The 10,901-nt window shown below is 39.3% G+C and overlaps 1 non-coding gene across 1 annotated transcript; it reads right to left on the bottom strand.

Annotated features, from left to right (window-relative positions):
- Window positions 1-9,489: 9,489 nt before the first annotated feature.
- Window positions 9,490-9,595, bottom strand: LOC128292373 (small nucleolar RNA R71). Its single transcript, XR_008282358.1, has one exon. It is a non-coding gene; the product is annotated as a small nucleolar RNA R71 (small nucleolar RNA).
- Between the last annotated feature and the right edge of the window lie 1,306 nt (window positions 9,596-10,901).

Genomic DNA, 10,901 nt, shown 5'->3' with positions numbered 1-10,901 from the left:
TACTAGTGTGATTGCATTGATTGACCCCGGCTCTACTCATTCATATGTATGTGAAACCTTAGCATCCAGTAAGACTCTACCTATTGAGTCTACTGAGTTCGTAATTCGAGTGTCAAACCCTTTGGGTCAATACGTACTCGTTGATAAAGTGTGCAAGAGATGCCCCCTAATAATTCGAGAATCCTGTTTTTCGGCTATTCTGATACTTCTACCATTTGATGAATTCGATGTTATTCTTGGTATGGATTGGCTGACTGTACATGATGCAGTGGTGGATTGCAAAAGGAAAACCATTGATTTGAGGAGTGCAAATAACGAGGTAGTCCGAGTCGAGTTCTTGATTTAAAAGGAGTGCCGCGATAGTATCTTCTATGACCGCTCGGAGGTATGTGAAAAAAGTGTGAAACATACCTTGCGTATGTGTTTGAAAGTAAAGAGACGGAAAGGAAACTCGAATCGATACCGTGGTTTGTGAGTATTCAGATGTTTTTCCGAGGAGTTACTGGATTGCCACCGGTTCGAGAAGTGGAATTCAAGATCGGTTGTACCGGGTACTACGCCGATCTCAATAGCCCGTATCGTATGGCATTAATGGAATTAAAGGAATTGAAGGTTCAATTGCAAGAATTGACGGATAGAGGTTTCGCTTTCGGCGAGTTTTTCTCCATGGGGCGCACAAAGATTGTTTTGAAGAAGAAGGATGGAACTATGAGATTGTGCATCGACTATCGCCGGTTGAATAAAGTGACGATAAAGAACAAATATCCGTTGTCATGAATTGATGATTTGTTTGATCAATTAAAGGGAGCCTCGGTGTTTTCAAAGATAGATTTGAGGTCGGGTACTATCGGTTGAGGGTCCGAGAATCGGACATACCCAAGACCTTTTTTTAGAACGAGGTACGGTCACTCTGAATTCTTAGTGATGCCGTTTGGGCTCACTAATGCCCCTGCGGTATTTATGGATTTAATGAATAGAATTTTCAGGCCATACTTGGATCGGTTCGTAGTTGTATTTATCGATGACATTTTGGTCTATTCGAGAGATGAAACCGAACATCTTGAACACCGAGGCTAGTGTTGCAAATCTTACGAGATAAGCGATTATACGCAAAGTTCAGTAAATGTGAATTTTGGTTGAGAGAGGTTAGCTTTTTGGGGCACGTGGTGTCCGCATCGGGTGTCAGAGTGGACCCGAACAAAATTTCAGCCATAGTTGATTGGAAACCTCCAAGGAACATTACCGAAGTTAGGAGCTTTTTGGGGCTTGCCGGATACTATCGACGATTTGTGAAAGGTTTTTCGATGATAGCTGCGCCGATGACGAAACTACTCCAAAAAAATGTTAAGTTCGAGTGGTCGGAACGCTGTCAAGAAAGTTTCCATCGACTAAAAACCTGTTTAACCGAGGCCCCGGTACTAGTACAGCTGGAGTCCGGTAAAGAGTTTGTCATATACAGTGACGCATCCTTGCTTGGGTTAGGTTGTGTGTTGATGCAAGAAGGTCGAGTTGTGGCTTACGCGTCGAGACAACTAAAGCCGCATGAGAGAAACTATCCGACCCACGACCTTGAACTAGCAGCCATAGTGTTCGCCTTGAAAATATGGCGAGATTACTTGTTTGGAGAAAGGTGTCATATTTATTCAGACCACAAGAGTCTCAAATATTTGATGACTCAAAGAGATTTAAACCTACGACAAAGACGTTGGCTTGAGTTGTTGAAAGACTATGAACTCATCATTGAGTATCACCCGGGAAAGGCCAACGTGGTGGCCGATGCTCTAAGTCACAAGGCCTTTGCTTGCCTTGAGAGCGATGGATGCTCACCTATCCGTTTCACCCGATGAGGTGCTAGTAGTCGAACTAGAGGCCAAACCGTTATTGATTCATCAAGTACTTGAATCTCGAAAGGTCGACGCTGAATTGGTCGCTAAGCGAGCGAATGTGTTTCGAATGAGGAATCGAATTTCAGATTGACGACCATGATTGCTTGACGTTCAAGGGTCGATTATGTATTCCAAGGAATTGAACTTGTTTCGATGATTTTGAACGAGGCTCACAGTAGTCGAATGTCAATCCACCCGGGTAGTACTAAAATGTACAATGACCTGAAACGCCAATTTTGGTGGCCCGGTATGAAACGAGACATTTCTGAATTGGTTTCAAGGTGTCTGATATGTCAACAAGTGAAAGCGGAACATCAAGTGCCATCGGGATTACTTCAGCCGATCACGATACCCGAGTGGAAATGGGATCGAGTCACCATGGACTTTGTATCCGGATTGCCATTGTCAGCGAGCAAGAAGGATGCGATTTGGGTTGTTGTTGATAGATTGACTAAGTCGGCTCATTTTATCCCTGTCTGCACGGATTTTTCACTCGATAAATTGGCAGAATTATACATCTCCCAAATTGTTCGATTGCATGGGGTGCCTATTTCTATCGTGTCGGATAGAGAACCAAGATTTACGTCGCGATTTTGGAAGAAATTGCAAGAGGCTTTGGGTACCAAGCTACATTTTAGCATTGCTTTTCATCCCCAAACCGATGGTCAATCCGAACGGATAATTCAAATACTCGAGGATATGTTGAGATGTTGCATCCTTGAGTTTAGTGGTTCATGGGAACGATATTTACCTTTGGTTGAATTCGCTTACAACAATAGCTTTCAATCAAGTATTAAGATGGCGCCTTACGAGGCTTTGTACGGTCGTAAATGCCGTACCCCTTTATTCTGGACTGAACTTAGCGAAGGTAAAGTCTTCGGGGTTGATTTGGTTAAGGATGCCGAGCAAAAAGTTTGAGTAATTCGTGAAAGTTTGAAAGCTGCTTCGGATCGCCAAAAGTCGTACGCAGATCTGAAACGTAAAGGCATCGAGTATCAGGTGGGAGATAAAGTGTTTCTTAAAGTTGCGCCTTGGAAAAAGATACTCAGATTTGGCCGTAAGGGCAAGTTGAGCCCGAGATTTATTGGGCCGTATGAAATCTCCGAACGAGTTGGCCCAGTTGCGTATCGTTTGATTTTGCCCCTTGAACTCGAAAAGATTCACGACGTCTTTCATGTTTCGATGATTCAACGCTATAGATCTAATCCATCGCACGTGATTAGTCCATCAGAGGTTGAAATTCAAGCCAATATGAGTTATGAGGAAGAACCGATTCGTATCCTAGCACGTGAAGTGAAAGAGTTGCGAAACAAGCGGGTTCCGCTAGTGAAAGTGTTATGGCTCAAACACGGGATAGAAGAAGCTACATGGGAACCCGAGAACTCTATGAAAGAGCGATACCCAAACCTATTTACCGGTAAGATTTTCGGGGATGAAAATTTCTTAAGTGGGGGAGAGTTGTGACAGCCCAAAATTGACCCTAGTCGGGATGTGGTTTCGGGACCACAAAACCGAGGCATAAAAATAATTTATAATTTATTTTGATGCCTATAATATGTGTTAATTCATGTGTGACATTTTTGATGTTTCGATTTAGAGTTATAAATGTGAATTTCACTAGAAAGGACCTAGTAGTAAACTTTGAAAGTATGATGGGGAAATGTGTGATGACTAGTTGATAATGCATGCAAAAATAAGGGATTTGCATGTCAAATCCCCCCCTAACATGAAGTGGCCGGCCATGACAAGGGAGTATGGGCTAAACATGTCATGAAACATGTTTTGTTGGTGCATTAGGGTGAAATAATAAACAAAGGTGTATGGGTGATAAAAGAATGAAAAAAATGTGTGTGAGTGTGGTAATCCCCCCCTTGCCGTGAGTTGAGAAAGAAGGAAGAAAAAAATTGTTGTGTTCATCCTTTCTCATCTTTTGGCCGAAAATCATAAGGAGGAAGAAAGGGATTTTGCTCCATTTTGGTTTAGAAGAGAACTAGAAGGAGATTTGGCCATACTTGTACCAAGATTAAGGTATGTATGAGGTTGTGTCATGAGATTCATGCATGTTTTAGTTGCTAACTTGATGTTCATGTTAGCCCATGGTTCAATTCCTTGTTGTGCCATGGAAATGGTAGTTGGCCAAGGTTGATATTGTGTTAAAGCCATTGCATGCTAAATGTGAAGCTTGTTGATGATGCATGCAATGATGGATTGACTACTCTTGAAATTTCTTTTACCATTCTTGAGTAAGACATTGAATTCTTTGTTTAACCATGACCGAAGTTGAAAGGGTATGGTTGTGATGTATTCGCCATGGTGCATTCATGAGCATGATTTATGCTTGTTATATGATTGGTAAAATTTGTGTTTTGGATGGTTATGAGCACCTTGAGATTGGCCTTGCACCTATATGTATAGATATGTTTGCACATGATGTATTGGTATGACATATATGCTATCTCAAAGTATGTATTTTCTTGTGATGTTGTTTCGGTTATGAAGTAAATGATAGATGTGTATTGAGCTACAATATGTAAAGCATTAGCTAGTAAAATGTGTGCCATTCATGAGTGGTATTAACCATGTAGTTGGCCTCAACATCAACATGCTTAATCGGCCCATGAATAAGTACCTAAGATGTTGTATATATTCGGCCATTAAAGTGAGTATGTAGGTGATGTTGAATCAAGTTTTTGGTGCATATTCGGTTATGTGTATAATCGCCCAAATGGGTGATTAGTAAGAATGGTTGCCGAATATACAAACATACATATGCATGTGTAATTGAATTGTAAATGTTTAGCAAAATGATTAAACTAGTTGATTTATTAATCAAGCTCAAGGAGTTAAAGGAGGAGAATCAAGCAAGGGAAAGGCGAAGGTCATCGAGTAGCCGACTTGGAACTATTTTACCCAACACAAAGTAAGTCATTAAGCATATATTTGGTATTGATTTAAATGATCATAATATATATGCAATTGTGTTTAATGAATTGATGTGTAAATGGAAATGTATGTGTATGGAATGATGCCATCGTTGAATGTATAAAGGTAGTAAATTGCATAAAGTATTGGTCTCGGCACTAAGTGTGCGGGTATAAATGAACACGGTGACAAGATTGGCACTAAGTGTGCGGGTATAAATGAACACGGTGACAAGATTGGCACTAAGTGTGCGGGTTTAAAATTTGTACAGCACTAAGTGTGCGAATTTGATTATATAGCACTATGTGTGCGAGCTGATTATATAGCACTAAGTGTGCGGACTCACTATATGCTTTTGCATCACTATTGGCACTGAGTGTGCGATATTATCGAGTTGATCATGGACAGCGGATTGGGTAAGTACCTTGAGCTCATGGCGACTAGGCACTATGTTCATGTTCGGGGATGAGCTTGGTAAGTTTTAAATCTATGTGATGATTGCAATTGTATGATTGTGGTGAAAATGAGTTGGTGTGTAAAAATGCTTCAAATATCTTATTGAATAGAATATGAAATGTGGATGTATGACTTGGTATGAGATTGAACCGAAAGGTCCGAGGAATTATGGTATAGTTTCGACATGGATGGAGTACCTAACCTCGTTTATTGTTTCATGTTGTGATAATTTTATTAATGGATGGTTGTCGAATGCTTATGACTTACTGAGTTATAAACTCACTCTTTGTTTTCTTGTCACCCATTTTAGGTCTCTTGGACTCGTCTATTTTGTGTGGTCGGAGCCGTCAACGAAGTCATCACACCGGCGAGCAATTTTGGTATTGTCTTCTTAGTCAACCTAGGAGAACATTTGGCATGTATGGGCTATTTTGTTTCGTTGAATTTTGGGTTGTAAACTTTAAGCCATGTGAAAATGGCCTATGTGGTCATTTGAGTGGGATGCTAGAACCTATAGCCACGGGTCTTAGAAACCTTAATTTTGATAAGGTGGCCATAGTTGTGCCATGCATGATGAATGATTAGTAAGGCCAAGGAAAGATTCATGAAATTGGCATAGTCTACTGTAGTAACTGTTGCGGACAGCAGCAGTGATATGAGATCGAAAAATCACCAAAAATAGTAGAAGTGGAATTAATTGCTAAGAAAATTATGTACTCGAATCTTGATGGGTCTATTTTCATATGGATGAAACGAAATGACCATATGAGCTGTATTTTGAGAGATATTCAAGATTTCGTGAGACAGGGCCAGAATAGTTTCTGGATCCCATGCTTCGACTTTGAAAATTCACTATGAATTAACCAGGGAGAATTAGAAGTCATGCTCTATATGTACAGATTCCCTTGTGAGTCTAGTTTCTCCAGAAACAAACGGCATAAGTGTTGGAGCCCTGTACAGGAAGATATCCAAGTTGTAGTGCACAAAGGTCAGTGTAGTCGAACCCTAAAACAGGGGAGACTTTAACTAATAAACTGTACCAATTGGTCCGACCAAAAATTCTAGAAATAAATACATGGATGAATATATGAGTCTAAATTCATGGAAAATTTATGGATTTGGTTTTCGAGTTCTGGAACTCGAGATATGATTTTTAAGGTTGCAGTGACGCAGTTAACTAGCCTGCCTGGAACAGAAAAAGGAAAACAAAAAAAAAAACTTTCCAAGAGAGGAATAAGTAAAGTAAGCCCGGTAACACCTCGTGGTCAAATCTGGTGATGGTCACAGGTTTGGGGTGTTACAAGGGTTGAGAAAGACATTAAATAGACCCCGAAGCTGAGTAATCCTGTCTCGAGGGGTAGACCACCACGGTATTTCGAAAATGTCGGTGGTAGTCATAGTGTTGTAAAAGATTCAACAGCTAAATTCGAGGCTCGAGCTCCGATAAGAACATAAGCAATACGTGCAAGGAAAGATGCTTCAGCACCAGATGTTATCACTGGTACATTCTCTCTACTTGATATTGATATTATTGCTTTGATTAATCCTGGTTCCACGCACTCATATATATGCACAAAATTTGTGTCTGTTAAAAATATGATTGTTAAATTCACTGAATTTGTGGTTAAAGTTTCAAACCCCTTGGGTCAGCATGTTATGGTGGATAAAGTTTGTAAAAATTGCCCATTGATGATAGAGGGTTATTGTTTACCAGCTAATTTGATGTTGTTACCCTTTGATGAATTTGATGTAATATTGGGAATGGATTGGTTAACCTAACATGATGCAGTGGTGAATTATAAGCATAAATACATTATGTTGAAGTGTCAAAATGGTGATTTACTCTGGGTTGAATCTAAGAAACTGGATGGGTTGTGTAATGTGATTTCAGCAATATCAGCATAGAGATATATTAAAAAGGGGTATAAGGCTTATCTTATTATTATACTGGATACCAAAGTATCAGAGTTGAAAATCCAGTCGGTGCCGGTTATTTGTGAGTTTCTTGAGGTATTTCCAGAAGAACTACCTAGTTTACCTCCAGCTAGAGAGGTGGAATTTTCCATAAACCTTGTTCCAGGGACGACGTTGATATCTATAGTACTATATAGAATGGCTCCTGCTGAATTGAAAGAGCTGAAGGTTGATAAACCGTAATTCATACATATTTTTATCCTATGCTTAGCACATTTTATGGATGATTTTTCCTTAAAATTGGTGAATTTGATGCTCTTAATGCCTTAATTTCATGTTTTATACTTAGGCCAGCATAGGAGAGTGAAAGGAACAAGAAACGGGCCAAAAACGGAGAAAATGGGCCAATGTACGAAATTAACACGGCCTGGACCTCTTCACACGGGCGGACCACACGGCCAAATCAATTTGGCAGAATCAAAGCATGACTCACACGGGTGGACCACATACCCGTGCCTTTTTAACAGGCTTGACCATGGCCTAAAGTAATCGCACACAGGCGTGTTACACGGGTGTGTCCCTACTGAGCCCAAGTTTAGTCCAATTCGAAAAAGGCCAATTTTAAGGGTTCTTAGGCATTCCAAAGCCTATAAATACACCCTAGAGGAGGAGGAAAAGGGACACCGAGGAGGAAGCAGGGAACTGCTCAAGGAAAGCTGATTGATCTATCTCAGAAGCTAGATTCATCATCAAGACTAAAGATCTCCCCTTAATTTCCCTCCAGGAGTTTTGGGTTTTTCTTTATGTTTTGTATTCATTATTCTTCTGAGATGTTTACCTTTTTAGTTATGAACTAAAACCCCTAAATACCTAAGGGGAATGAAACCTAAGATAGATCTTGTTATTAGTATATGAATTGTATGATAAATATTTAACTTGTTCTTAATTCTTGTTTTGATATTCCAAGATATTGATTCAAGTTAAGCTCTTATTCAGAGAAGGAATAGACCCTGTCTAAGAGTACATTTGTCATAATTAAGCAGAGTTGATTGCGGGCCTAGAGATAGGGTGACAAGATTTTGCCGGATTAGGGTGAAACCTAATAAGGGGATCTGTAGATTGAGTTAATGCAACCCTAGGGAGTTAATTAGAAAGAGATTTCAATTATTCAACCTAGGGTTAGATGTTGATAGTATCGAGAGGGATAATAATATAACTTAGGGATTTCTATGGATCAAGTCAAATGAATAAATCGTCTGATTCAGACTCAAATAAGAAGTGAAGTCTAGGTGGATTTTTCCTTAGGTATTGTCTTAATTCAATCGTTTTTCCAAAAGTAATTCCCCAATTCTATTTTCTATGAATTCTTAGTTTAGTTAATTAGTTAGTTAAAACAAACCCTATTATTCGTAGGCTAGATAATAAAAAGACAGTCATTACTAGTACTTTTAGTTCCTTTGGGTTCGACAATCCGGTCTTGCCAAAAATGTACTACTGTTCGATAGGTACACTTGCCTTCATCGTGATAATAGTTAGTTTCAAGAACAATTCATTATAAATATTTAAAATCTATCACGAATATCACGTATCAAGTTTTTGGCGTCGTTACCGGGGAACTAAGATATTAGGAACACTCGATTTTTATTACTTTAGCCATTTACTTCTACTTCAATTTAAATTTTATTCTAATTTTTATTACTAATTCTTTTTTTTTCCTTTTCTGGCAGGTTCTTATAGTTTATGACTAGAAGAAACCCGTCAGGACCATTACTTTTTGACAGTGAGATGATCATACTATTCACAGAAACCAAAGAGAAATAAGGCGAAGCTTAAAATACACAGAGAACGAGCAAGAGGACGATATTCAAACCCCAACTGAGGAGATGGTTGAAACCAAGAAAATCCGCTACCTCCTGCGATTGCTGCTAACCAGAATCCTGCTCCGCGCACTATGTATGATTATGCTAAACCTAATTTAACAGGAACTGAGTCAAGTATAGTTAGACCTAATGTAGCTACAAATACTTTTGATATGAAACCTAACACAATTCAAATAATACAACAGTTTGTTCAGTTTGTTGGTTTGCAGGACGAGGTTCCAACGCTCACTTGGAAAATTTCCTAGAATTTTGCGATACCTTTAAAATTAATGGAGTTTCTGATGACGCCATCTATCTTCGGTTGTTTCCCTTTTCGCTAAGGAATAAGGCTAAACAGTGGTTGAACTCGTTACCACGGGGGTCAATCACTACTTGGGAACAAATGACCAAAAAAATTTTATTAAAATATTTTCCACTGGCTAAAATAGCCAAATTACATAATGATATCTCTTCTTTTGTGCAGATGGATTTAGAAACACTTTACGATGCATGGGAGAGATACAAGGACCTTTTGAGAAGGTACCCTCACCATGGGTTACCGCTTTGGCTACAGGTTCAAACGTTCCATAATGGCCTGAATCCTTCAACTCACAGATGATTGATGCAGCCGCTGGAGGAACTATTAATAATAAAACACCTGAGGCAGCTTACAAATTTATTGAGGAGATGTCACTGAATAACTATCAGTGGTAAGTTATGAGAACAAAGTCGACAAAAGCAGCCGGTGTTTTCAACCTCGACGTAGTTACTAAGCTATCTAACCGAGTAGAACTCTTAAATAAAAAGACTAACGGTTTGTGTGGTTCTACTCAGGTACATCTAGTGATGAGGTGCGATTCGAATGGAGGAGGAGCATGCACAAAATATCAACCCTTAAACCCTATCATTGAGGAGGAACAAGTCCAATATATGGGTAACAATAACTTTAGATCCCAAAATAACCCATATAGTAACACTTATAGTGTAGGTTGGAAGGAACCATCCTAATTTCTCGTGGGGCAGTCAAGGAAATCAAAGGCCACAACATCCTCTGGGTTTTCAACAACCACCTTACCAGCAAGAAAAGAAGCAGAACCTTGAGGACATGCTAACCAAATCCATCTCGGTGTTAGAAACCCATTTTCAAAATACTGAGACAGCACTTAAGAATCAACAAGCATCGATCCAAGGGCTCGAAACTCAGATTGGACAGCTTGCCAAGTTGATTTCTGAACGACCACAAGGTAGCTTGCCAAGCAGCACAAAATCTAACCCAAAGGAGCAACTCAACGCGATTACTAGTCAATATGAGGAAGGGTTAGTCACACTTGAACCAGAACCAAGGCAAGAAACCGAGGTAAGCAAAGGCAAAGGTGAGGTAGACCACAATGAGCAGAAACTGGTAAGTACAGAATACAAACCTCGTGTGCCATACCCTAATGCGATAAGGAAAGACGTCACAGATGAACAATTTGGTAAATTCCTTAAACTCTTAAAAAAATTACATATTAACTTACCGTTTATTGAAGCTCTATCGCAGATGCCAAACACAATGAAATTTTTAATGGAGCTTTTAGCAAATAAGCGGAAGTTGGACAAGGCTTCTTATGTGAAGCTAAACGCAGTTTGATCAGCTATTCTACAGAATAAACTACCCAACAAATTGAAAGATCCAGGGAGTTTCACAATTCCTTGCTTAATTGGTAGTTTAGATGTTAATAATGCATTAGCTAATTTAGGGGCTAGTATTAACATCATGCCTTACAAAATATTTAAACAACTAGGTCATGGGAAACCCAAACAGACTAGGATGAGCATTCAATTAGCAGATAAAACTATAAGATTTCTTAGGGGTATTATTGAG

This window comes from Gossypium arboreum, chromosome 4 (assembly GCF_025698485.1).
Source record: "Gossypium arboreum isolate Shixiya-1 chromosome 4, ASM2569848v2, whole genome shotgun sequence".
Lineage (NCBI taxonomy): Eukaryota > Viridiplantae > Streptophyta > Magnoliopsida > Malvales > Malvaceae > Gossypium > Gossypium arboreum.
This window is presented reverse-complemented; position numbering and strand designations above follow the sequence as displayed.